At 43.3% G+C, this 27,201-nt stretch overlaps 1 long non-coding RNA gene across 1 annotated transcript; it reads left to right on the plus strand.

Moving 5' to 3' along the window:
* The first annotated feature begins 6,525 nt into the window (after positions 1-6,525).
* LOC141110887 (uncharacterized) lies at positions 6,526-24,621 on the plus strand. Its single transcript, XR_012236348.1, has 2 exons — positions 6,526-7,064; positions 21,375-24,621. It is a non-coding gene; the product is annotated as an uncharacterized lncRNA (long non-coding RNA).
* Positions 24,622-27,201: the final 2,580 nt, after the last annotated feature.

Genomic DNA, 27,201 nt, shown 5'->3' on the forward strand with positions numbered 1-27,201 from the left:
AAACACCTCCCAGGGAACATATTTAACCCCTTGATCGCTCCTAGTGTTCCCTGCCAGGGACATTTATACAGTAATCAGTGCATTTTTATAGCACTGTCAATGGTCCCAAAAAAGTGTCAAAAGGGTTCGATCTGTCCACCGCAATGTTGCAGTCCCGCTAAAAATCGCTGATCACTGCCATTACTAGTAAAAAGAAAAATAATAAAAATGCATAAATCTATCCCCTATTTTGTAGACGCTATAACTTTTGTGCAAACAAATCAATATACGCTTATTGCGATTTTTTTTTACCAAAAATATGTAGAAGAATACATATTGGCCTAAACTGATGAAGAAATTAATTTTTTTACATTTTGGGGAAAAAAAAAAAAAAAAAAACAATATCTTTTACTTTTTGCTATAATAAGCAAAAAGTAAAAGATGTTGTTTTTTTTTTTTCAAAATTGTCGGTCTCTTTTTGTTTATAGCGCAAAAAATAAAAACCGCAGAGGTGATGAAATAACACCAAAAGAAAGCTCTATTTGTGGCAAAAAAAAAGGAGATCAATTTTGTTTGAGTACAGCACGCGCGACTGCGAAATTGTCAGTTAAAGCGACACAGTACCGTATCGCACAAAGTGGCCTGGTCATTAAGGGGGCAAATCTTCTGGGGCTTAAGTGGTTAAACTGTGCAGGGGTTTTTCACTGTCAGGGCAATAAGGATGTGGAACTCTCTTAGTAGTGGCTTTGGGGAGGCCCTGTCCCCAACGCCATGCAAGAGTGGCAAGGCACGTGAATGCTGCAAACGCTCGCCGCCAAGTGGGGGTACCCATGCGAAGTCGCCCCCAGCCAACCTGTGATGACACACCACACCCAAATGTGATGACGCCACAGACACGGACGTAACACGGTGGGCATGATAGCATGGCACCGATGTGCAGGTGGCCCCGCTTGTCCAAAAGTACAGGAGGGGACAGCATACCTCCGGTATGGCCTCTTTTCACAAGTCGCTTTATAATCTTAGCACTCCTTTCACTGTCCCCTAGTTTCCAAGTCTGTACCAGCAATGAACCAGTTAGGTTCATGCATATACTTATGTATACAACATTATATATTGTTTCACATTTATTTTGCTAGTGTAGCATTCACTGTCATAGCTACTATATACGATCACTGGTTCCTAATATAACCAGAAGCCAGAACCTCCTAAAGTAATTATAGTGCTTTTGTAACTGAATATTATGTGTACTTGAAGATTATTGTAGGCACACACTGGACTCTTCTATTTTGATGTCAATAATGTTGATTTGGTAATATTATCAATAAAAATTTTGTATAAGAAATGTGGCACAATTCACGGAACTGTAATGCATACATTATTTGCCATATGCATTGTTTTCAGCTACATGACGATCACAGCCAAACAGTTGTAATATCAAATAATGGTCAGTATAGCTAGGTAACTTGTCTCTGGAGAAGTCCTGGAGGCAAGCGTGAGAGGAGGCAATAAGGGAGCTACAGAGCCAGAAGTCTTAGGAGAAGAATGAATGGTTTGGATGCTATTTTAAGAGGAGGTTGGTGATGTAGCTAGGGCCAGAGTGTAGATGGCTCTGTATGTTCTTAGTATTTTGAATTTTATTAGTTGGGTGAGTGGAAGCCAGTGGAGGGATTGGCAGAGAGGTGTCGCCTAAAATCAAAAGAGTAGGAGACAATGGGACAGACTGAGGTAGGAAGTTCCAAAGGATGGGGAAGGATATGGAAAAGTCTTGTGGGTGAACATGGGAGAAGGTGACAAGGGAGCTAGAGGGCAGGAGGTCTTGGTAGGATTACAGAGGACAGTTTGGGTGTTATTTTGGCAATGTAGCTGGAGCAGCGTTGTATGTTGTTGTATGTTGTTAGTATTTGAATTTGATACACTGGGTTATTAGGAGCCAGTGGAGGGATTGACAGAGAAGTGTGGCAGATACACAACAGTTGGTAAGGTGAATATGTCTATCAGCATTCATTATAGACTGAAGGCGGGGTGGGGGGGTGGGGGGGCATAGCCTGTGTAGAGGTAGGTCAACACCATAGAAAAAGGAAAGTGTGCTATTAGTGATCTTTTTGCTGGGGAGCTGTTGCTAGCAAGAGGATTGCTCATCACCCCCTGCAGGCTGAATCAGAGAAATCTATTGATTAATGCATCCATGCTAAACAATGTGGATGGCTATTGCACTTTGACAGCCAGTACCCACCACTATGAGAATACAGGAACAGTGGCTGAAACCAAAGTGTATACAGCCATTATTTGCCCATCAATTTTATACCCAGCTTCTTTCAATTTCAAGGACAAAGGATGTCAGGCAGGAAGGTGCTGAAAGGGCCACCCACCGCTTGTTTTTCAAACTGGTCTAAATTCTCTCTGTGTATGGCCAGCTGTAGACTGTAAGCTATTTTTGGGGAAAAGAGCAGATTTTGAGAGTTGTAAAGTACCGCAAAAGGTTTATGCAGGTTGTGTTCTAAAGTTTGCATATCCTTGGAGAATTGGTAATCTACAGTATGTACCATGTTTACATAAAACATGAGTGAGCAGGCAAAACACATTTCTTTTCTTTCTGATGGGACTTATATTCAACTGTAGGTCATAACAGAATGGCACAAACGAAAAACAAAACATGGCAACAAGTAAACAAATGAAATGCCCCCTGTTCAAAAGTCTGCATACCCTTAGTTCTTAAAGCGGAGTTCCAACCAAAAATGTAATTTTTTGGGGGGAGTGGAGCGGGTACCCAGTTTTTACAGGCACCCAGCTCCCACTTTCTCCCCTGGTGCCGGAAGGAAGTTCACTTCTCCCACCCTCCCTCCTTGCAATCTTTTGGGACATATCACAGGTCCCAAAAGATTGCCCGGCCATTCACAGTGCGCAGTGCAACACGCGCATGTGCAGAAGCCACAGTCGGGCGTCCACAGCTAGACTGCCAGTGCCGCGCCACGGAGGGGAGGGGGAGAGAAGCGAGGCTTTGTGCGCCCACATCGCTGGACTGTGGGACAGGTGAGTGTCTGATTATTAAAAGTCAGCAGCTACACTTTTTATAGTTGCTGACTTTTAAAAGGGTGGAACTCCGCTTTAATACTGTGTATTGCCCCCTTTAGCATCAATGACAGCGTGCAGTCTTCTGTCATAGTTGTCTATGAGGCCCTGAATTCTTGCAGGTGGTGTAGCTGCCCATTCATCTTGGCAAAATGCCTTCATATCATGCAAATTCTTTAGTCATCTTGCATGAACCGCACATTTGAGATCTCCCCAGAGTGGCTCGATGATATTAAGATCAAGAGACTGTGATGGCCACTCCAGAACCTTCACCTTTTTTGGCTGTAACAACTGGAGGGTCAACTTGGCCTTGTGCTTAGGGTCATTGTCATGCTGGAAAGCCCAAGAGCATCCCATGCGCAGCATTCGTGCAGAATAATGCAAATTGTCTGCCAGTATTTTCATATACTGCATTCATCTTGTCATCAATTTTTACAAGGCTCTTTGTGCTTTTAGTGCTCACGCACCCCTAACACATCAGAGAGCCACCACCATGCTTCACAGTGGGAATGGTATTCTTGTCGCTATAGGCCTTGTAAACCCCTGTCCAAACATAGCGCTTATGCTTGTGACCATAAAGCTCTATTTTTGTCTCGTCACTCCAGATTAGTATGCCAGAAGTAGAGATGGGCAAAAAGTTTGAGCTGAGCATAAGTTAAGCCCGAACTTCACCATTTGACGAACATCCGAATTTACGGGTAGGTCGGTGGGATGTTCACCCGCCGAGCACCCAACAATGCACTGCACGCTTCATAGTGCATTCTAGGGCCCTAATTGGATGAAGCCTTGCATCTGACCAGCTTTGCCAATTAGCACTGTCAGGGCCCTGACTGGACTAAGTGTAGATTACTTTCTTTAAACACGGCTCAGTGCTCATAGACCCACCCCGCACTATAAAAGGTAACTTCCCATAGCCAGCCATTCAACGAGTCAGGTTAAAAGATGCCATGCAGTGCTTTAGCTGGTCTGTCTAGGGGACAAGAGCCACCCTGGAGCAGAGATGCTTTCAGCTCTGCAGTAGCAGGCCCAGAGGTGGTTTGGAAGCTTGAGCCAGGAATGGTGGTGTGCGATAACAGCACCAACCTGTCTGCCCTTCAACAGAGAAAGTTGACACATGTGCCATGCCTGGCACATGTCCTCAATTTGGTAGTGCAGCATTTCTTAAACAGGTACCTAGGTTTGCAAGATCTTCTAAAGCAGGCCAGAAGAGCCTGTAGCCATTTCAGGTGGTCATATACAGCCAGTGTTCGGTTGGCTGAAATTCTGTGGGAATTCTACCTGTCCATAAACTATATGATTTGTGACATGCCCACCAGGTGGAACTCAACTTAGGCATTGCTGCAGTGGCTGCACATGCAGCAGAGGGCCGTCGACAAGTACCTGTGTGAGTATGGCACAACTACAAGCTCAGGGCACCTTGGCTTTTTTTTCCCATGCCAATGGCTACTGATAAAGGATGCATGCACTGTACTGTCATCATTTGAGGAGGTGAAAAGGATGGTGAACCATGGCAATACATGCATCAGTGACACAATCCCTCTTGTGTTCCTGCTGGAGCATACTCTGCATGGCATTATGGACAGGGCACTCGAGTCAGAGCAGCAGGAGGAAGAGGAGGACTTCTATTCCTCTAAAGGCCCACTTTATGCAGACACCATTCTTGCAATGCCACAGAACACACAAAAGGAGAGAGAGGAGGAGGAGGAGGATTATGGCAGTTTTGGAGGCATTGAAGCAGAGGAAGACATAAGTCAAACCTTAAGAGATGGCTTTCAGTCCCCAGAAACCTTGAGAGTAGTACGTAGATGGGAAGAGGCATATTGTAATCTTCAGTGACCCCGAGGACTCTTCTCCTCATGCCTCCGCAAACTTGTGGTACATGGCCTCCCTTATTCTATAAAGCCTGCAAAAGAACCAGAGAATTTGTGGCATCAAGGATAAAGATCATTATTGGTTGGCAACCCTCCTTGACCACCGTTACAAGGAGAACTCATCCCATCCTCCCAGAGGGAGCACAGGATAAAATATCTTGAGGACACCTTAAAGAGGAGTTTATGTAACGCCTTTCCAGACTCTGGTAGATTACAGTCTCATGGAAAAGCTACTTTTGAGGCTTCTGTTGGTCAAAGCAGGAACGTGGAGAAGCCAGAAGTTAAAAGTTGAAAGTTGTTAGTTGACAGAAAAATATACCAAAAAAACAACTTGTCTTTTGGTGTGTCACACATAGAATTGTTTTTTTTTTTTCACAAAGGCGGTGACAGTTAAGTGTCTATCCCGACATGTTTCAAAGCCTTTGGCTTTGTATGGCATTATTATATACCATTATAGTATATTATAGTATGCTTTTTTTTCTTAACAGTGACTGTTAAAAAATCCCCTGAGGAAGCCCTTAGTGGTGAAACATGTCGGGATAGAAAATTAACCATCATCGCCTTTGTGAAAAGAAAAAGAAAACAATTCTATGTGTGACACATCAAAAGACATGTTGTTTTTGGTTCTCTTTTCTGTCAACTAACAACTGTCAACTTTTAACTTTGTACAAATAAAAATGTGTTTTTATACATAAACCTTCTGATTCTATTGTGTTTATGGCACCTTAAAAATCCCCACAAAAACTTCTCTGTATCTACTTTCTATGCAGGGATGTTGGTGCATTTTTGAATTTGCACTAACCCACATCACAACCTAATCCTTTTCATTTTTATTGTTTCACTTTAAGCTTCATTAAAATCACTGCTCCTTTAAAAACAATCTTTTTAAAAGTCTTTTTGCATTGGTACATGTCCCCCAGGGCAGTACCCAGGCCCCATGCTCGTTTTATGGCCAATAACTTGTACATGAGCCTTCAAAATGGGCACTTTTGATTTTTCCTGTTGGGATCTCATTGACTTCTTTACTGCTCCCCATGGCTCAGTATTTAGCCTGCTTAGTGCATCCACGTAAGAGCTAACAAACTCATTGACTATTTATAACAGACACTAATTGCAATTTAAGATGTCACAGATTGCCATTCTAACCCGTGTGTGTCACCTTGTATGTCTGCACCAAGGCCAAACATTCCAGTGATTTCTGTTATCATTATGATTTAAAAAGTAGCCAAACAACTATGTGATAATAAATGGCTTCATATGATCATTATCCCTAAATAAAAGAGAGTTGTTTGGCATGATCAGTCATATTTTCAATACCAATGTTCAAATTTCACGATTTCTGCAGGGTATGCAGACTTTTGAGCATAACTGTAAAATGAATTAAATAAACATATAAACACTCAAGTAATGGAAAAGAAAATAAAGAATTGCAATTTTTAATTTTTTTTCAGAATATCTGCTTTCTTCATTCTCTACGGGCACTGTTTTACTCAATATTCAATTACAATGATGTCTTAAGAGTGCCTTTTGTTTATACTTGGTTGCAAAATTTGACTACAATTGCTGGAATCCAGTGCCATTCTCCCATATTATTTATTTTCTTTCCTCCAGCTTGATGACGGCTCTTTCGATCAGATCCTGCTTGGGAGGAAAAACTGTAAAAGCCTGTGCAGCTCAAACAGCTGTCTACACGCAGCTAAAGGAACTGGCTAATTTGTTCTTTTATCATTTTCATCTCGGTCTGGACTGTAACTGAAATGGGAGGGAACTGGTAATGAGTGATGTGTATATAATTTAAAAAAAACTTGGGGAAACTTTTAAAGCTGAGAAAATACGGAGCAAGATACAGATTCTTTTTAGAAGACATAAGCGAAGCAGCACACTGCCGAGAGGCTATAGAACTGTCATTGATAAATGTAAAAGAATACATTCATAAAAATAAGGTCAATATATATGATAATCATTATGAGAAACTGAAGAGCTTTCTAATTAATATAGACATTTCCAAGAAAATATAAAGTTCAAGTCATACATATTCATGTGATTCTGGAGAAAACTGTTATTTGGCGTGGATATAGAAGTGCACAGAGGGAAAGACCACCGTGGCGACTTATTGCAATAACCACACTTTCAACGTAAAATCAGGTGAGAATATTTTAGTTATTAGTGCTATTAGTCATTATTATCTTGGTACTCTTTTTTTTTTTTCTTTTGTCTATTTTTACATATTTGTAAGTGTTATATATATACACACATACACACACACACATATATATATAAAAATGGTTATGCATGCGTCTTTGGGGTAATCAGTGTATTTAAAGTGTGAAAATGCAATCAATATACTATCTATAATATATACTATGTGAAAGAATTGATAAGCAGGATAGTCGGCCATACTAGCAGTCAATCAAATCTTATCTCTATTTTGCACTGAGAAAAGGAAACAAGCAATGTAATAGATTACTTAAGCTGGCCATACACTAGTAGATTTTCTAATTTACATTCAGATGAACATTCTCAGCACATTCAATGATTTGATCAATGTCGTTAGAAAGTAAGTCAAAATTTAATTTGCTTTTAACATTCAATTCAGGAATAAATGTACTTTCCTGAATACAAAGCACATACACTGTTAGAGGTTTGTTCAAGAAAAATTTTCCATCCTGTTCCTTCAAATTATTAATTGCTGCATTAAAAAAAGAGCGCCAATGTGACCCCACTAATAAATAGAAAATTGAATGAATGTCCGAAAAACAAAATATTTTAACCAAAATTCTACTAGTGTACAGCTTAAGGCTAACAGGTGCACATGTCCTTGCTTGAACTCAGCAATGCTTTAACACTACGTCGGATGTATCTCTTAGGGCTCATTCAGATGGGTAAATAATCTTTCTCCGTGCAGAGCAGCTGGCAGGTGTGTGTGCATCCACCTTGGATCTGCATGTAGGCAGCCCATAGAAATGGATGCGCATGCAGCACTGGCATGGATTAAAATGCATGTTAAAGTTTTACAGTGCGGGCAGGAGTGGGTATAACTTTTTCACATCATTTTATCCATGCAGCTGCTGCATGTGCATCTGCTTCTATGGGCTGCCTGCAAGTAGCTCCAAGGTGTATGTACATGCATCTGCCAGCGGCTCCACACGGAGGATAGGATTAATCACCCATCTGAATGAGTCCTTAATTAATATGTATGACAGTTCAATAGATCCAGAGGCAGCAAAAACATTGACACTTTTTCCAATGCAGCTTGGTGTCTGATGGTTTTGCTGTAGCTTAGAACAGTTCTTAGAGAAAATGATAGATAAAGTCAAATATCGTACACAGAGAAAACTGCAAAGACCCTATTCCTAGCCTCAGCTCAACAACAGATGGAGGTTTCCTGTGGACACTTGTCTTGATAGCAATAAACTAAATTTGATTATATAAGGCCTGATTCACACCTATGCAGGTTGCAGTTTGCATATTCCAGGTGCATTTTGCGTTTTTCAATATACATTTTTGATCCATTGAAGTCTATGGAACCAAAAGCCAGAAACAAATCCCTGGTTCTTTCCTTAAAATGCACAGATGTGAAATACATCCATTGGAAACCATGCTAAATGGACTGTAGTGTGTTTCTGCAAAACTGAAAATGCACTAAAAAATGTATAGGTATGAACCAGGCCTAATACCAAATTCCATTATAGAGACAATTCAGTCAAAAAGGAAAAATTTCTGTTCAAGCAGTTATGATGGCCATTGTCTACCTGTATGATCTGTTGAAATGTGGTCAGTCCCTATCTCTTTTATCATTACAATAAATCTGCTTTGAACTGAAGTGAGCATCACATGGTATGGAGCTGTTTTAGGCTACATTTACTAGCAATAAAACTCCCCGGCTTGTCTATAAAAGAGGTTAACATAAACCTAGAGACTGACCCCAAACCAGTAGTGCTTCATAGTGTTTGCCTTTAGGTATATTATGCAATCTTCCAGAGGATGCACACTGATTGGAAAGCATTGCTCTATATGCCAGTCTGCACTTGTAATGTGCTTGTACTGTGCTTGCTGTGCAATCCCCATGGGTCTCTGTAGAAATAATCATTCTCTATACCCCTTGTTTTCTTAGCACTAAGTAACTGTAGCAGTATGAGCTGTAAGTGCTATATTGCCTGCCATATTTATAGTTGGAAATTATCTGCTAAACCAGGGGTAGGTAACCCCCAGCACTGATGTCGCAAGCAGCCTTTTGCTGGCACTTGACTCCCTCCCCATCAGCAGAGCAGTGCAGGGAAGTGTCAGTGAGACACTAATGCATTCCAATTTTCAATTTGTTGAAATTATTCCTGAACCTTTGTGTCACTTACTACTGAACCCCTGCACTCCGTGTCCTGCACACAGGCCCACTGCTTTCAGAAAATGCCCCTGACCTGAGCTCATCATTGCGCATCCATTCTCGATGCTTGTATGTGACATCACATACACCACATACAAGCACGTGGGCTGGATGCAAGAGTTGGATCAGCAGGATGAGTGTGCCAGGATAGGTAGGTGTGTCTCAACTCTGCTTCCTTTCACCACTCTGCATATCATAGATGAGAAGAGGGTACAGCGGTGGAGCAGATGAGCAGGAGGGTACAGCGGTGGGGAAAGTGAGCAGGAGGGGTTCAGAGGTGGGACAGATGAGCAGGGAGGTACAGTGTTGGGCCAGATGAGCAGGGGGGTTCAGTGTTGGGACAGATGAGAAGGAGGGACAGGAAAGCAGGGGTGCAGAGCAGTGGGGCAGATGTGAAAGGAGGAGTATTGTTGGGACAGATGAGCAGGGGGTTACAATGGTGGGGCAGGAGAGCAAAGGGTAAAGGGGTGAGACAGATGTGCAGGAGGTACATTGGTGGGGCAGATCAGAAAGTGGGTTACAGTGGTGGGGCAGATGAGCAGAAGGGTTCAGTGTTAGGGCAGATGAGTAGGTGATTCAGTAGTGAGACAGAAGAGCATGGGGATACGGCAGAGGAGCAGATGTGCAGGGAGGTACAGTGGTGGGGCAGATGAGAAAAGGGGGTACATTGATGGGGCAGATGAGCAGGGGGGGTACAGTGGTGGGACAGAAGAGCAGGGGGCTACAGTGGTGGGGCAGATGTGCAGGAGGTACAGTGGTGGGAGGGATGAGCAGGAGGTTCAGCAGTGGGACAGAAAAGCAGAGGGGTACAGTGATGGGACAGATGAGCAAGGGGGGTTACAGTGGTGGGGAAGATGAGTAGCGGGGGTTCAGTGTTGGGCCAGATGAGAAGGGGGTTACAGTGGTAGGAAAGAGGAGCAGGTGGTTCAGTGTTGGGGCAGAGGAGAAAGGAGGTACTTTGATGGGACAGATAAGCAGGGGGTTACAGCGGTGGGGCAGAGGAGCAGGGGGGTACAGAGGTGGGGCAGAAGAGCAGGGGGTACAGTCGTGGGACAGATGTGCAGGAGGTACAGTGGTGGGGCAGATGAGAAAGGGGGTTACAGTGGTGGGGCAGATGATAAAGGGGGTTACAGTGGTGGGGCAGATGAGCAGATAAGTTCAGTTTTAGGACAGATGTGAAGATGGTTCAGCTATGAGACAGAAGAGCATGGAGCTATGGTGGTGGAGCAGATAAGAAAGGGGGAACATTGGGGGGCAGATCAGCAGGGGGTTACAGTGGTGGTACAGAAGAGCAGGGTAGTACTGTGGTGGGACAGAAGAGCAGGATGGTACAGTGGTGGGACAGAAGAGCAGGGTGGTACAGTTGTGGGACAGAAGAACAGGGTGGTACAGAGGTAGGGCAGATGCGCAGAGGGTTACAGTGGTGGGGCAGATGAGAAAGGGAGTACATTGGTGGGGCAGATGAGGAAGGGGGTACATTGGTGGGGCAGATGAGCAGGGTGGTACAGTAGTGGGGCAGATGAGCAGGGGGTTACAGTGGTGGGTAAGATGAGCAGGGGGTTATTGTGGTGGGGCAGATGAGCAGGGGGTTTCAGTGGTGGGGCAGATGAGCAGGGTAGTACAGTGGTGGGGCAGTTGTGCAGGGGGTTACAGTGGTGGGGCAGATGAATAAGGGGGTACAATGGTGAGACAGATTTGCAGGGGTGACAGTGATCTGAGGTGTGAAGGTGCAGGTATTGGGGCTGATCTGTAGTGTGGAGTTGCAGGAATTGGGGCTGATCTGAGGCGTGAGAGTCCAGGATGTTCATTTCTCACTACTAAAGTAGTTTACAGCATTTACGTGATTGAGAGTGTGAAGTTTACATTTTTTTGTTATAAAATCGGCACGCTCAATGTCTTTGAAAACATTTTTCGGCACACTGTGTTCAAAAGGTTGCCTACCCCTGTGCTAAACGGTTAAAAAAGCTGACTTCCAGGCACATATAAAAGACAGCAATGAATGCAGTTTGGGATTGCCGAATAGAGTACTATACTCAGTGCCAGGACAAGGTCATCTAGTACCCAGAGCGAACATGCCAAACTGTGTCCATCCCCCTAATGCCCTGTACATACGACCGGTTTTCCCGTCGGAATAAACTCTGAAGGTTTTTCCGACGGAATTCCGCTCAAGCTGTCTTGCATACACACGGTCACACCAAATTCCGACCGTCCAGAACGTGGTGACGTACAGCACGTACGACGGGACTAGAAAACGGAAGTTCAATAGCCAGTAGCCAATAGCTTCCGTCTCCTACTTGCTTCAGAGCATGCGTCGTTTTTGGTACGCCGGAACAGCATACAGATGACCAGTTTTCCCGATAGGAATTGGTTTCGTCGGATAAATTTAGAATATGTTCTCTTTCTAGGTCCGTCAGAATTTTCGACGTAAAAAGTCCGATGGGGCATACACACGATCGGAATATACGATGAAAAGCTCCCATCAGGCTTTTTCTGTCGGACATTCCGCTCGCGTGTACACGGCATTAGATGTAAAAAAAAAAAAATCACACCTCCTAGCACAAATCCTCTAACCCTCAAAGTCCCCTCCGAGCACAAAACCTTTCCCCCTCTTAAACCCCCTCCCAGCACAAATCTCTCACCCCAACCCACCCTCCTAGCACAAATCCCCCCTCTCCAAATTTCCACTCTTAGCACAAATACTCCCCAAACATCCCTACTAATACAGTACAAAACTTCCCCCACCCAAAAAAGAAAACACTTCAACCTCCCCCCTCTACCATATCACCTCTTCTATCACAAGCCCCCAAATCTCTCCTCCTAGCACACATCCTCTTCCCTCCATCTCCCCTTCCAACACAAATCCCATAGCACCAAAGGCAGCCAACTCTCCTGTCCCCTTGTCATGGCCCTGACCATACTTGTGCATTGTAAGATTCAAATGCTATATTTCAGTATGGTTTGAGGAAGCAGACAAGGTCTGGAAAACATGTAACAAGCAGCCAGTGACCACCTCAAAATCAAAGCATTGATGCATTCTGCAGGATAAAGGTCAGTTTGACTTGAATTAGAGAATTTTCATATTGAATTTTGAATGGTACATAGAAAATGTATGAAAAATTTCATATTACTTGTATGATTGTAGTACTACTAGTGAACACAATAATCCATTCTTTTATGTATGTTTTATGTAGTTTGTGTATATTTTTTGGGATTGTAAATAAAATGTATAATTTTATATTACTGTTTGGGTCAAAAGTCTTGATTTTGTTTAATTGTGAAGCCTTCGGTAAAGTTCAACCTATAATGTACTGCCCCCTTGCCCCCAGTCCAATCTGTAAGTTTTCAGTTTTCATATTCACCTGTTTCAAGTCCAGCGTGATATAGCCCAGAAAGGCACCAACTCCCTCAAAATCTTCTGAACTGGGCCTGTACATACCCTGATTGTATTATGTAAAAAAAAGACAAATTTTATTCAATAGAAAGACAGAAAAGAGGGTACAGCATAAATATTCAATCGTAAGTATAAGTACAAACTCTCCATGGAATTAAATGGCTTTAAATTTTTTTTTTTTTTTTTTTTTTTTTTACAAGAAGTCTAAGTAACTGCATATGTTGTATCAGCTCAGACTGCAAGAGAGAGAAGCAGCACAAAGACCCACTCAGTTTTGTGCAGAGCTTATCTGCTAGAAAGGGGCATGCTGGTAGGAGGAGAGATCACATCGACAGAGAGATTAACTCATTAGTCTGCTGCTTCACCTTTCACTTTCCCTTTTGTAAGTTTTACTTAACTGCACTATTGGACCTGGGGCAGTGGAGATGAGACTGATATTTGTTGTGGTGCATTGAATAAAAGGTGATTCATTATCCTACATGTACTGGAGACTGTGTGTTGAGGTGTTAACACACTAAGGGGATAATACACATGTATTGGAGAGTGGCTGTTGAGAGGTTAAAATATATATTCTGGCGAATGAGTGGTTAAAGTACACGTTGGTGAGGTGACTAGGTGCTGAGGGGTTAACACACATGGGTGGGGTAGTGACAGTTGAGAAATGAACACGCATAGACTTGACCTGAAAGGTTAAAGCACATAAACTGGACACTGAGGGATTAAAATACAACAGTTGGAACTGGGTACTGAGGGGTTAAAACACACGCAGTGGGTGTTTAGGGGCGAAGACACATATACATGGCTCTGAGTGTTTAGAGGCAAATACAGATGGGCTGAAGGCTAGGTGCTGAGGAATTATAGCATACTGTATACACAAGAGCTAGGGACTGGTTGATAAGGACTTAATGCACTCATATGTAAGTAGCTGGACGGGTCATTGCAAATTCATTATTGAGGGGCTAATGCATATTCTCTTGAAGCTTATCATTGATGGGAAAATGTACATAGACTACAGAGAAGTCACTGAAGGGTTAATACACATAAGCTGGGGATAGGTGACTGAGGGGTTAACACTCATTCTGAGGGGGTTGAGGTTAAGGCATATACAATGGAGACTGGTCACTGATGCAGCTCACTGCTAGCATGCATCCAAATGGGTGTCCTACATTACCAGGGGAGGGCAGGAGGGGAAGCTGCCCTGGGCACAATCGTTTACTATAGGTAAGGGGGCGCCTTCCTTCTGTTGCAAGGCTGACAGGAGAAGTGACAGAGACATTGCTTTTGTCAAGCAAGTGATTGCTGGGTGTCGGATCCTGTAAACTTGCACATCATGGGGTGGGGGAGGGCGCAATTGGGCTTTTTGCCCTGGGCGCTGGATGACCTTGTTGGGGCACTGTACAATACAGACTCATTCATGCACTAAAGACTGGGGAAGACAGAGAGGGGGCAGAGACTGCTACTAAATTGAGCTTGACTATGAGTGTTGAGGAACCCGTGTCCAGGATCAGTGAGAAAAGTAAGGGGGGAGGGCATGTACTGTGTTTATTATACAATTTGTGTGGGAGGAGTGTGGGAATAATAGGAAGTTGCTGAGGAGAGCTATGGAGATTGTGTGTGCTGGATGAAGGACTCAAGAGAAAGCCCACTATGTGTGCCAGAGGTGGGATCTCACTAGGGAATGACCAGTGTAAGTGTACTGAGGGTGGGATGCCACTAGGGAAAGACCAGTGTGTGTGTACTGGGGGTGGGATGCCACTAGAGAAAGACCAGTGTGTGTGTACTGGGGTGGGATCTCACTGGGGAAAGACCAGTGTGTGTGCTGGGGGTGGAATCTCACTAGGGAAAGACCAGCGCGTGTGTACTGGAGGTGGGATCTCACTGGGGAAAGACCAGTGTGTGTACTGAGGGTGGGATCTCACTGGGGAAAGACCAGTGTGTGTACTGAGGGTGGGATCTCACTGGGGAAAGACCAGTGTGTGTACTGAGGGTGGGATCTCAATGGGGAAAGACCAGTGTGTGTACTGGGGGGTTGGATCTCACTGGGGAAAGAACAGTGTGTGTACTGAGGGTGGGATCTCAATGGGGAAAGACCAGTGTGTGTACTGAGGGTGGGATCTCACTGGGGAAAGACCAGTGTGTGTACTGGAGGTGAGATCTTACTGGGGAAAGACCAATGTGTGTGTACTGGAGGTGGGATCTCACTGGGGAAAGACCAGTGTGTGTACTGGGGGTGGGATCTCACTGGGGAAAGACCAGTATGTGTACTGGGGGTGATCTCACTGGGGAAAGACCAGTGTGTGTACTGAGGGTGGGTTCTCAATGGGGAAAGACCAGTATGTGTACTGGGGGTGATCTCACTGGGGAAAGACCAGTGTGTGTACTGAGGGTGGGATCTCAATGAGGAAAGAACAATGTGTGTACTGGGGGTAGGATCTCACTGAGGGAGACCCGTGTGGAGGTGTTAGGTGGGCCATAGATGGAGAGAATTTGGAGAAAACGTTTAGGAAGAGTCTTAGGAACGTCCATCCAAAAATTCTCAGAACATTTGAATGTCGATCAAAAGATAGCATTTGCTTTTAACATTTGATTTTGGAACAAATGGACTTTACCACATGAAAACGACATACACTGAGTTTCGCCTGCTACCATCAGTATTTTTCATACTGCTCCTTTGAATTTTTTCGTCATTGTGGTTGAACACAAATGTTGCTTTGACCCACTAATTTCTTGAAAAATGAACAAACTTTCTTAAAAGATTATTTTCCTAGGAGCTTTGGGCCTCATGCACACTGGTTTATTATAAACACAGTTTTTCTTGATAGGATAAAATCAGCGTTAACCATTTGACTTCCGGAAGGTTTCATCCTCATGACCAGAGCATTTTTTGCTATTCAGCACTGCGCTGTTTTAACTAGCAATTACGCGGTCATGCAACATTGTACCCAAATTAAATAGACATAAATAGAGCTTTATTTTGGTGGTATTTCACCACTGGGTTTTTTATTTTTTTATTTTATAAACTAAAAAAAGACTGAACATTTTAGGGGAAAAAACAATATTTTCTACTTTCGGTTATAAAACATATCCAATAAAAAAATAAAAAGCTCACATTTCTTCATAATTTTAGGCCAAAATGTATTCTGATATTTGTCTTTGGTATAAAAAAAAGTGTATATTACTTGGTTTGTGTGAACGTTATAGCGTATACAAACTATGGTATAGAGTATATACTGGAATTTACACAGCTATGACGCTATACTGGTAATGGTGGTGATCAGTGATTTATAGTGGGACTGTGATAGTGTGGTGGGCCATCTGACACTAACAGACCCTCCCTGGCAAGTACACTAACGGGCTGACACTGACATCGGCAGTGACACTAATACAGTGATCAGATATAAACTGTACATTGTTACTGTACAGTACGTGTTTTTTCTGCATCCAGCGTTTTTCTGCCAAAACTTCCCCGCTCCTGAATGCAAGGAGAGTTTTGTCAGAAAAACTCTGGATGTGGCAAAAACATTTGTAAACACGTCCAAATGCGTCTAAACACACGTTAATGCTAGGCGTGTTTAGGGCTTTCACTTCAATGTCCAGAATAAATTATTATTCTAGCCAATGAAATGAATTAACGCCTAAGTGCTGGATGTTGCTAAACATGGGTAAAATGCAGCTAAACACAGTACACATGTTTACCAGTGTCCAGTGTTTTTCCGCTGTCAGGAGAAAGGTGTCTGGAACGTCCACTGTGCATGAACCCTTACTGGGAAGAAAAACTATTTGTGTGTACTGAGGGTGGATCTCGCTGGGAAAAAGCCAATGTATGGGTGCTGGTCTGTGCTGGAGATGTGACCTCACTGGGCAGTTCAGGCCAATTCAAGACTAAAGGCAGAAAATCCCCAAGTGACCATGACAAAATTAAAGTAGAACTTACACATTACAGCCGTGGCCAGAAGTTTTGAGAATTACACAAATATTAATTTTCACAAAGCCTGCTGCCTCAGTTTTTAAGATGGCAATTTGCATATACTCTAGAATGTTATGAAGAGTGACCAGATGAATTGCAATTAATTGCAAAGTCCCTCTTTGCCATGAAAATGAACTTAATCCCATACAAAAATTTGCACTGCATTTCAACCCAGCCACAAAAGGACCAGCTGACATCATGTCAGCAATTCTCTCATTAACACAGGTGTCAGTGTTGACAAAGACAAGGCTGGAAATCACTCTGTAATGCTGACTGAGTTAGAATAATAGCTTTAAAAGGAGGGTGGTGCTTGAAATCATTGTTCTTTCTCTGTTAACCATGATTACCTGCAAGGAAACACGTGCAGTCATCATTGCTTTGCACAAAAAGGGATTCACAGGGAAGGATTTTGCTGCTACTAATGCCACGTACACACGATCGGAATTTCCGTCAGAAAAACCTTGGATGGTTTTTCCGACAGAATTTCCGCTCAAGCTTGCCTTGTATGCACACCGTCACACAAAAGTTCTCTGAACTTTCGACCGCCAAGAACGCAGTGACGTACAAAACTACGATGAGTCGAGAAAAGTTCAATGCTTCCGAGCATGCGTCAAATTGTTTCCGAGCATGCGTAGGAATTTTGCGCGTCAGAATTGCTACAGACGATCGGAATTTCCGATAGGAACTTTTTCCGTCGGAAAAATAGAGAACCTTCTCTCAATCTTTTGCTGGTGGAAATTCCGCCAGCAAAAGTCCGATGGAGCATACACACGGTCAGAATTTCCGACCAAAAGCTCACATCGGACTTTGGCTGGAGGAATTTCCGATCGTGTGTACAGGGCATAAGATTGCACCTAAATCAACTATTAATAGGATCAAAAAAACAAACAAATTCTTGCGAGCTACCATGTAAAGATCCAAATAAGTATTAAAAACAGCGGCTAGCATTGATCGTGTCCCATATGCTCGTGCCAACCCAGTGAATAAACTAATAAAATGCTGCGCTATCCAAATGCAGTCATGCAACTATCATATTAAATATTACCACTGTTAACTCCAAACAATAGCATTATGAAATGTTGCAATCATATGCAGTTACATATTATACATGGCAATGCTATGCGATTAAAAATTGCAATCATATGCGCTAGTTCCAATCATATGCGATAATTCCAGTGACAACTTATGTGCCTATACACAACTCTAAATAAAGTGCATCCACATTGATTAATCACTATAAATAACACATGTATCATGCATAATTATAGTGCTCTTGTGCAAAACTATTCATGTATTAATGTGCCTTCAAAGGAACGCAACATAAAAGTCCACTCCTATTTAATTTAATATTTAATATGATAGTTGCATGACTGCATTTGGATAGCGCAGCATTTTATTAGTTTATTTATCGGATCAACAAGAACTTCAAGGATAGAGGTTAAATTGTTGTGACGATGGCTTCAGGGAGCCCAAGAAATTCCAGCAAGCGCCAGGACCGTCTCCTACAACTGTCTTATAGTTGATTCAGCTGCAGGATCGGGGCACCACCAGTGCAGAGCTTCCTCAGGAATGGCAGCAGGTAAGTGTGAGTGCATCTGCACGCACAGTGAGGCGAAGACTTTTGGAAGATGTCCTGGCGTCAAGAAGGGCAGTAAAGAAGCAACTTCTCTTCAGGAAAATTTTAGGGACAGACTGATATTCTGCAAAAGGCAGGGGCGTAGCGTGGGTTGTCAGTGCCCGGGGCAAGGCAAGTAATTTGTGCCCCCTAACCCGGGGACTTTTAGGACTCCCTGAGTCCCATGCACTAATACTGACCTACCTGATTCCTACGCTGACCCCTACACTGACCTACCTGATTCCTATACTGACCACTACACTGACCCACCTGATTCCTACACTGACCACTACACTGACCCACCTGACTCCTACACTGACCACTACACTGACCCACCTGATTCCTACACTGACCACTGCTCTGACCCACCTGATTCATACACTGACCACTACCCCGACCCACCTGATTCCTACTATACTGACTCATCTGATTCTTACACTGGCCACTACACTGACCCACCTGATTCCTACACTGACCACTACACTAGCCTACCTGATTCCTACACTGACCACTACACTGACCGACCTGATTCCTACACTGACCAATACACTGACCTACCTGATTACTACACTGACCACTACACTGACCTACCTGAATCTTACACTGGCCACTACACTGACCTACCTAATTCCTTCCCCGGCCACTACACTGACCTGCTTAATTCCTACACTGACCACTACTGTGACCCATCTGATTCCTACACTCACCACTACACTGACCCACCTGATTCCTACACTGACCACTACACTGACCCACCTGATTCCTACACTGACCACTCCACTGACCTACCTGATTCCTACACTGACCTATCTGGTTCCTACACTGACCACTACACTGACCTATTTGATTCCTACAGCGACCTACCTGATTCCTACACTGACCACTACACTGACCTACCTGATTCCTACACTGACTACTACACTGACCTTCCCGATTCCTACACTGACCTACCCGATTCCTACACTGACCACTACACTGACCTACCTGATTCCTACACTGACCACTACACTGGCGTACCTGATTCCTATGCTGACATACCTGATTCCTACACTGACCACTAGGCTGACCTACCTGATTCCTACACTGACCACTACACTGACGTACCTGATTCCTACACTGACCTACCTGATTCCCACACTGACCACTACACTGATCTACCTGATTCCTACACTGTCCTACCTGATTCCTACCGTTGACCACTACACTGACCTACCTGATTCCTACACTGACCACTACACTGACCTTCCCAATTCCTACACTGACCTACCTGATTCCTACACTGACCACTACACTGGCATACCTGATTCCTACGATGACATATCTGATTCCTACACTGACCACTACGCTGACCTACCTGATTCCTACACTGACCACTACACTGACGTACCTGATTCCTACACTGACCTACCTGATTCCCACACTGACCAGTACACTGGTCTACCTGATTCCTACACTGTCCTACCTGATTCCTACCGTGACCACTACACTGACCTACCTGATTCCTACACTGTCCACTACACTGACCTACCTGATCACTACACTGACCACTACACTGACCTACCTGATCACTACACTAGCCTACCTGATTCCTACACTGACCAATCCGATTGCTACACTGACCACTACAATGACCTACCTGGTTCTTACACTGACCAGTACACTGACCTACCTGATTCCTACACTGACCACTACACTGACCTACCTGATTCTCACACTGACCACTACACTGTCCTACCTGCCTCCTACACTGCCTTACCTGCCCCCTACTTACTGCACTACTCACCCCCCACACACACACATATATACAGTACTAGGTTGATTGGTGGATCCTTCTTACCTCTCCATGGACTCCATCATTCATCTGGTCAGGGCTCTCCCCAGTACCCAGGCAGGCATTATTATTCTGGAGTCCTGCAACCCTGACTACTCCTCGGTATCCCTCTGGGAGGTCAAATAACAACCACTGCACTTCTCCCATCTGCACCGAGCAATGCCCCTCCCCCTCTCTCACACACACACATAGGCCACACCAGAGGGATCCAGAGGGGCAGGCTGGATCGGAGGAGACCCGGGGTGGGGGGAGAGGGAGTCGGGTGCTGCGGTGGAATTCCCGTAATATGCCTCATCTGAGGTGTAGGGTCCAGAGGAGGCAATAATCTGCAATACAGACCCTCGGGACAGTGGAGGAATAATTTTGTGCCCCCCTAAATATCACACCCAGGGCAAGAGTACTGGCTGTCCCCTCACGCTACGCCACTGGCAAAAGGTACAGAGATTGGACTGCTTAGGACTGGGGTAAAATAATTTTCTCTGATGAATCCCTTTCCGATTGTTTGGGGCATCTGGAAAAAGGGGAGTGCTACCATCAGTACTGTGTCATGCCAACAGTAAAGCATCCTGAGACCATTCATGTGTGGGGGTTGCTTCTCGACCAAGAGAGTGGGCTCACTCACAATTTTGACTAAGAACACAGTCATGAATGAAGAATAGTACAAAAACATCTTTCAAGAGCAGCTTTTCCCAACCATCCAAGAACAGTTTGGTGACGAACAATGCCTTTTCCAGCATGATGGAGCACCTGGCCATAAGGCAAAAGTGATAACTAAGTGGCTTGGGGAACAAAACATCAAAATTTTAGGTCCATGGCCAGAAAAATCCCCAGATCTTAATCCCATTGAGAACTTGTGGTCAATCCTCAAGAGGTGGGTGAACAAAAAAACCCTAATTCTGATAAACTCCAAGCATTAATTATGTAGGAATGGGCTGCCATCAGTCAGGATGTGGCCCAGAAGTTGATTGACAGCATGCCAGGGCGAATTCCAGAGGTCTTGAAGAATAAGGTCAACACTGCAAATATTGACTCTTTGCATAAACTTAACGTAATTGTCAATAAAAGCCTTTGATTATACATCAGTATACAATAGTAACATCTGACAGAAAGATTTAAAAACATTGAAGCAGCAGACTTTGTAAAAATTTATATTTGTGTCATCCTCAAAACTTTTGGCCAGGACTGTATATTATTAAAGAAGAAAGGATAGGGATAAGTTAAAGGTTTCTGTTATTTTTTTTTTTAAGTTGTACGTTTGTTTTCTCAGCAGTTGTTTTACTACAATCTCAATGGCATCATCCCTTTTACCTGGCGAGATAACCGTGGAGCTGGATGAACATGGGCTGGAGGACCAGAGTGATGACAAGGAACTGCCTAACAAAAGCACAGAAGACCCACATCTGATCAGCACTACCACTGGTGGGATGGAAAACTCCTGCCACAGCTGTATGTTGGGCTTTGGAATTGTGGCTCTATTGATCGGCATATCATCAACAAGTGTGTATTATGCAAACGAACAATCAGACCTTGCCCTCTCCATAGTAGGACATACAGTCCTCTTCCTTGGGATTGCCTCTATTGTATTCAGCTGTGCATGGAGATACTACAGGAAGAGAAGAAAGGCAAAGATCATGGAAGACTTGGCAGAATTGGTTTATGAGAGCAAACTGAAAAAAATCAGAATATAAAAATGCCTATGTTGAGAATGAAACTTGCAATGGGTAGAAAATAATGGTAAAAAAAAAAAAACGGTTTAAATATGATTGGCTCCAGCAGGGATTAATCCACAGTTAGACTATTACATGTCCTAAATTGCTCAGTAGGGATATCTCCTCTATCATTGCCATCTTTATGACAAATCTCAGTCACCATTATGCCAGTGGTAGTTCTGATTATCACATATATCTCTAAATATAGGAGTATTAAATGAAAGAAGAAAAATACTATATATTGTAACTACAGAGCCTGACCCACAGCATCAGATCAGAATAAAGGTATCCAAATGAGGATACATCCCTTGGAAAACATATTTTTTATACACGTATCAACCTTGATTAAAATGAATTAAAATCAATTTTTTTTGTAAACCTAGCTGTCACACAGCTAGCCTAGTTAACATATTTTTCATATTTCATTTAAGTAATTACTGTGCAATACCAAGAAATATGACCTTCGAGAACTAAATGACTTTTTAATGAGACCACAAGCCACAGCAAGCTCATCCAATAAAGCCCAGAAATGTGGGAACTAGTCTTTCTATATATCTAGTGTTGACACCCTAAGCCTATTATGTTGTATGGGTATATCAATACATTTATCAAGACTAGAATATATATATATTTAAGTTACATATTGTATAGAAACAAGGAAAGGACCCTGTCCCCAGACCATTCACTTCATCAAAACCTATCCTATTAGATTATATTTGCATTGAACATATTTTATCAAAAATCCAAAAGTCCTGTGGCCATTGCTGGCAACCACCATCTTTAAATGTGATTTCAGCAGCCTCAGCAGACTCAGAGCTATCACGGAAGTGACAATATATTGTACTCCCTTTGCTCCTTCTCTGGCAGCTACATGAAGGTTTATGTAGGAAGGTGAAAGGAGGAGTGGAGTAGCTGGGCCAGCACAGAGAGTAATTAAACACTTCCAGAAGGGGAGAGGGCTATGATGTGCAAGAAGGAATGGGGCTGAGCTAAGGAACTTAATCTTCCTGGAGTAATTTAAGTTTCCAGCAAGTTCAAAGGCACATTACAAGTAAATTAAACAATCCCTCATGGAAATTAAAATCACTGGTACTAGGGGGAGGAACAGTGCCCCAATCGTTGGTATCATTGGGAGGAATAGTGCCCCATTGTTGGTGTCTGTAGGAGAAATGATGCCCCATAGTTGATGTCAATTGTCTTGTATCAGTGGGAGGAATAGTACTCCAAGGGCCGGATAAAGGCAAGCAAAGGGCCACACCTGGCCCCGGGCTGCAGTTTGGAGATCACTGATATAGTATTGTAGAGAAGCTTTGTCCTTGGTATGGAACACAGCAAGTGTCAGGGTGAGGAAGCCATCCTTGTTAACCATCTGGATCCCTAATTCAATTCAGAGTGAAAATAAATCTTGCGTGAGTGTTTCAAAAATGTAATACATTGGTGAAATAGTCAGTCCTTGGTAATATTATATATTAATAAAAACTAATTCTGAAGCAACAAGCTGCCTTAACCCCTTCCCGCCTGCTCTGGCGTTAACTTTAAAAGTTCTTAACCCCCGGGGGGCAGAAAGGATTGGCAATCATATGACCACTGTGATTGGCTGTCACAGCGGTCACTTGATTGGAAGCCGGTCTCACCAGCTACCGATGCTTTCTTGGGGCCGAGAGCTGTTTTCAGCAGCTTAGGGTCTTTGTGCTGGTAGCACGCTCCCAACATATAAACATTGCATGACCAGAGATGTATATGTGCGGCGTGTTGGCGTTAAAGCCCAGCTTTTTTTCCATCGCACATATGGGTTACATATCTAAAGGGGTTAGTATTTGGCTACAACCATTTGTTGGTTCTTTGCTTTAGATTGGAGGTGCAGAAAGCGCTTTGCTGGACTTTAAAGCTCCAGCGCACCCAGTTATCGCTTGCTGTACTGGTTTCCAACATTCTAATTGCTCTTTTTTTGCGCAAATCATGAAATGGAGCACAGAAATCCAAGTATTGCAAATAGGTTTTGAGTCATAGCAGGCCAAAATCTGATTTCAAGGTGAAAATTCAGCCTAACCTTTCTTTTTTGGATAAAGTGAAGTAGGGTTCAAAGCTTTGTTTATTCCTGTGTTCCCACTGAGGATATCTCTATGTACTTCCTGTTATGGTAAGCTCCTGTTACCAGTAAGTTAGGGGATTCTCCCTACTACTGGAATGAACATACAATAAAAAGAAAGCGGTATTAAACCCAAAGGCAAACATGTATTATATTGCAGCTTACCAATTTCCTATATGTGGTGGCTGTATTAATTTCCTATTTTCATTTGGGGATCTGGCCAGTAAGTCTGTTGTTTTTCAAAAGAACAAACTCTCCAGCAGAATGTATTAGTTACAGAGATGAGACAAACAGTTTAACACTGGCAGGGGTGTTTACAATGATCAGCTTTTATTTATTTATGTAAAACCTTTTTTCCAAAAGGAAAAGGCTGTTTGCTGTAAATACTTATGAAGCATTAGCTGAAGTTTGGCTTCAGTTTTTTAGTGTATTTAAATCTGATAGTATATCTAACACTCCCCTCCTTTGAGACTGACAATGCCGCTGTCTAAATGTGCACCCTGTGCTCTTTTATCCACAGTGAGGGCGCTCTAATACAGGAGGTGTGGTACTGGCTAGATAACCAGGTGAAAACAGAGGGGGAAAAGCCTAAAAAAGAAAACCCCTGCAGCCATCACATATAATGATTGGTAAGCTGCAATATATTACATTTTTGGTTTGAGGTTTAATACCACTTTAAGCCTTTCCTACTCTTCTCAAATAAAGTGTGCTTATTTCTATTTGTGTCACTGGTGAATAGATTTCCACTCATGTCCTGTTCAAGTGACAGAAGTTCTAACCCCTCCCTGCTCTTTTTAAGAAAAGGCTTTGGCTAAAGTTCTTGTTTAAAATGATGTAGACAAAGGTAAATAGCTATAGTAAAGACTTAAAGCAACAACTAGTATGCATACTTGAATTTGACTTGATTGCAGCCTCTGGCGCTCCCCTGTACAGTAGAACTGGGAGAGGAAGGGGGCCCATCAGATGTCACTTGTGCTGACAAGGAACATGATTGTAGGTGGGGCCCAGACCCAAAGTACCCACGAGACACAGACACAGTTCTTGATGATGTACAATCTCGTATTTTGTGGCATTATGAATAATGGCAGTAATGAAAAGCACTGGGGAGCAGAATACCAGATGTTTACACAATGTCACCAGGCTTGGGCCTGTATGACCAGAGGACAGCTTCTGCTGGTGGGGTGACAGTTGGGTCGGCACAACAGTGCTGCTAGGAAGAACCCCATATTCCTGATCCAGATATTAGACTGTTTCCTGAAGGTAGGCGATGTCCCTGTACTAACCCTATTCACCAGGAACCTTTTCCTGAGCTATTTACTTTCCCTGGAAAGCAGGTTCTCTATCCCTGACCTACCCCTCCCTCCAGGTGTGCCTGAATGAGGCAGGTACAGTGCCTTGAAAAAGTATTCCTACCCCTTGAAATTTTCCACATTTTGTCACGTTATACCCAAAAACGTAAATGAATTTGTAGCGATAGTGGACTATATTCGTAATACAGTTTGTTTCCTCGTCATTCCCTGCCTGTAGTTGTGTCTCTTTAATGCTGGGCGCTAGTGACTGTGATCATATTGGTGAGCCCAACACAATGGATTGTGGGATTAGTAGTCTTTCTGACCAGCAATTCCATTGCCTAACCATACACCGGGCCTACACATCCCAGGGATCTTTGCTACCAGTCGACGAGACTTCTGGGAAAGATCTGCGCTCCGCACCCATGGGTCATCACTGGCGGTTCCACCGACGGATGTCTATTCCCAGGTCACTGTCTGCAAGGCATCTAGTTCGGTTCAGTCGTTGGTGAGAGAGCAATTGCCCAGCTTCTGCAATCTGCTCTGGTCAGATGAGACCAAAATTGAACTTTTTGGCCTAAAAGCAAAACGCTATGTGGGGCGGAAAACTAACACTACACATCACCCTGAACACACCATTCCAACCGTGAAACATGATGGTGGCAGCATTATGTTGTGGGGATGCTTTTCTTCAGCAGGGACAGGGAAGCTGGTTAAGTTTATGGGAAGCTGGATGGAGCCAAATACAGGGCAATCTTAGAAGAAAACCTGCTGGATTCTGCAAAAAACTTGAGACTGGGGCAGAGGTTCACCTTCTAGCAGCACAACAACCCTAAACATACAGCCAGAGCTACAATGGAATGGTTTAGATCAAAGCATATTCATGTGTTAGAATGGCCCAGTCAAAGTTCAGACCTAAATCCAATTGAGAATCTCTGACAAGACTTAAAAATTGCTGTTCATAGACGCTCTTCAACCAATCTGACAGAGCTTGAGCTATTTTGCAAAGAAGAATGGGCAAAAATGTTACTCTCTAGATGTGCAAAGCTGGTAGAGACATACCCAAAAGACTTGCAGCTGTAATTGCAGCGAAAGGTAGTTCTACAAAGTATTGACTCACATAAAATCCTAATAAAATACATTTACGTTTTTGGTTGTAACATGATAAAATGTGGAAAATATCAAGGGGTATGAATACTTTTTCAAGGCACTGTATGTGCCTGAATGAAGTGGGTACACTAATTCGGTGTTTCTCAATCTCTTTCAGTCAAGGCACCCTTTAAAATTCTGTACAAATCTAATAGTTTTACACATCGCAGAAACATTCACACATGTAGGAAACATTACAGTTAATGTAATATTCCAAAGCAAACACGCATTTGCACTTTGGTACTGACTAGTATGCTAATGTATCTCTTCTCCCTCACTCACCTAATGTGACCCCAGTGCTGAAGGAGAGGGACAGGGGAAGGGCAAACAAGGATGCTGCGCAGGCACTTGACGTCTTTTTTTATCAACCGATGATGACATTGGTTGTTTGGATGCCGGCAGCTAGAAGTTTGTAATGGTGCACAATGAACCTGTGGCTTTGTGTAAATAAAAGGCAGACTTGGCTTGTATACAATTAGTGGGCTATTTCTAGGCATTTTGCCAAGGCACCCCTGAAGAAACAGGAAGGCAAGAAACAGGAATTTATAAAGGTCCTACACCAAGATAGCTGCCAAAGGTCACTAGAAAGGGCAGAGTCCAATCAGACAGCTGATACTTCTGAGACACCACCATGTCCATAAGGGGACGTTTCCCTAACAGACTCCACTCCATCTGTATAATGGCACAGTGTCACCTACTGGATGGAGGAAAACCTGTACCTGCCTACAAAGTGAGAGGAAGGTACCTTAATCCAGAGAGATAATGTAATCAGATTATTTTTGCTCCTTTCTGTTCAATCACAGGCTGGGGCAGAGAGGTGACCAAGGCAAGGCATAAACTGTGCACATTTCTTTCCTACAA

Source organism: Aquarana catesbeiana, linkage group LG10 (genome assembly GCF_042186555.1).
Source record: "Aquarana catesbeiana isolate 2022-GZ linkage group LG10, ASM4218655v1, whole genome shotgun sequence".
In the NCBI taxonomy this organism is placed as follows: domain Eukaryota; kingdom Metazoa; phylum Chordata; class Amphibia; order Anura; family Ranidae; genus Aquarana; species Aquarana catesbeiana.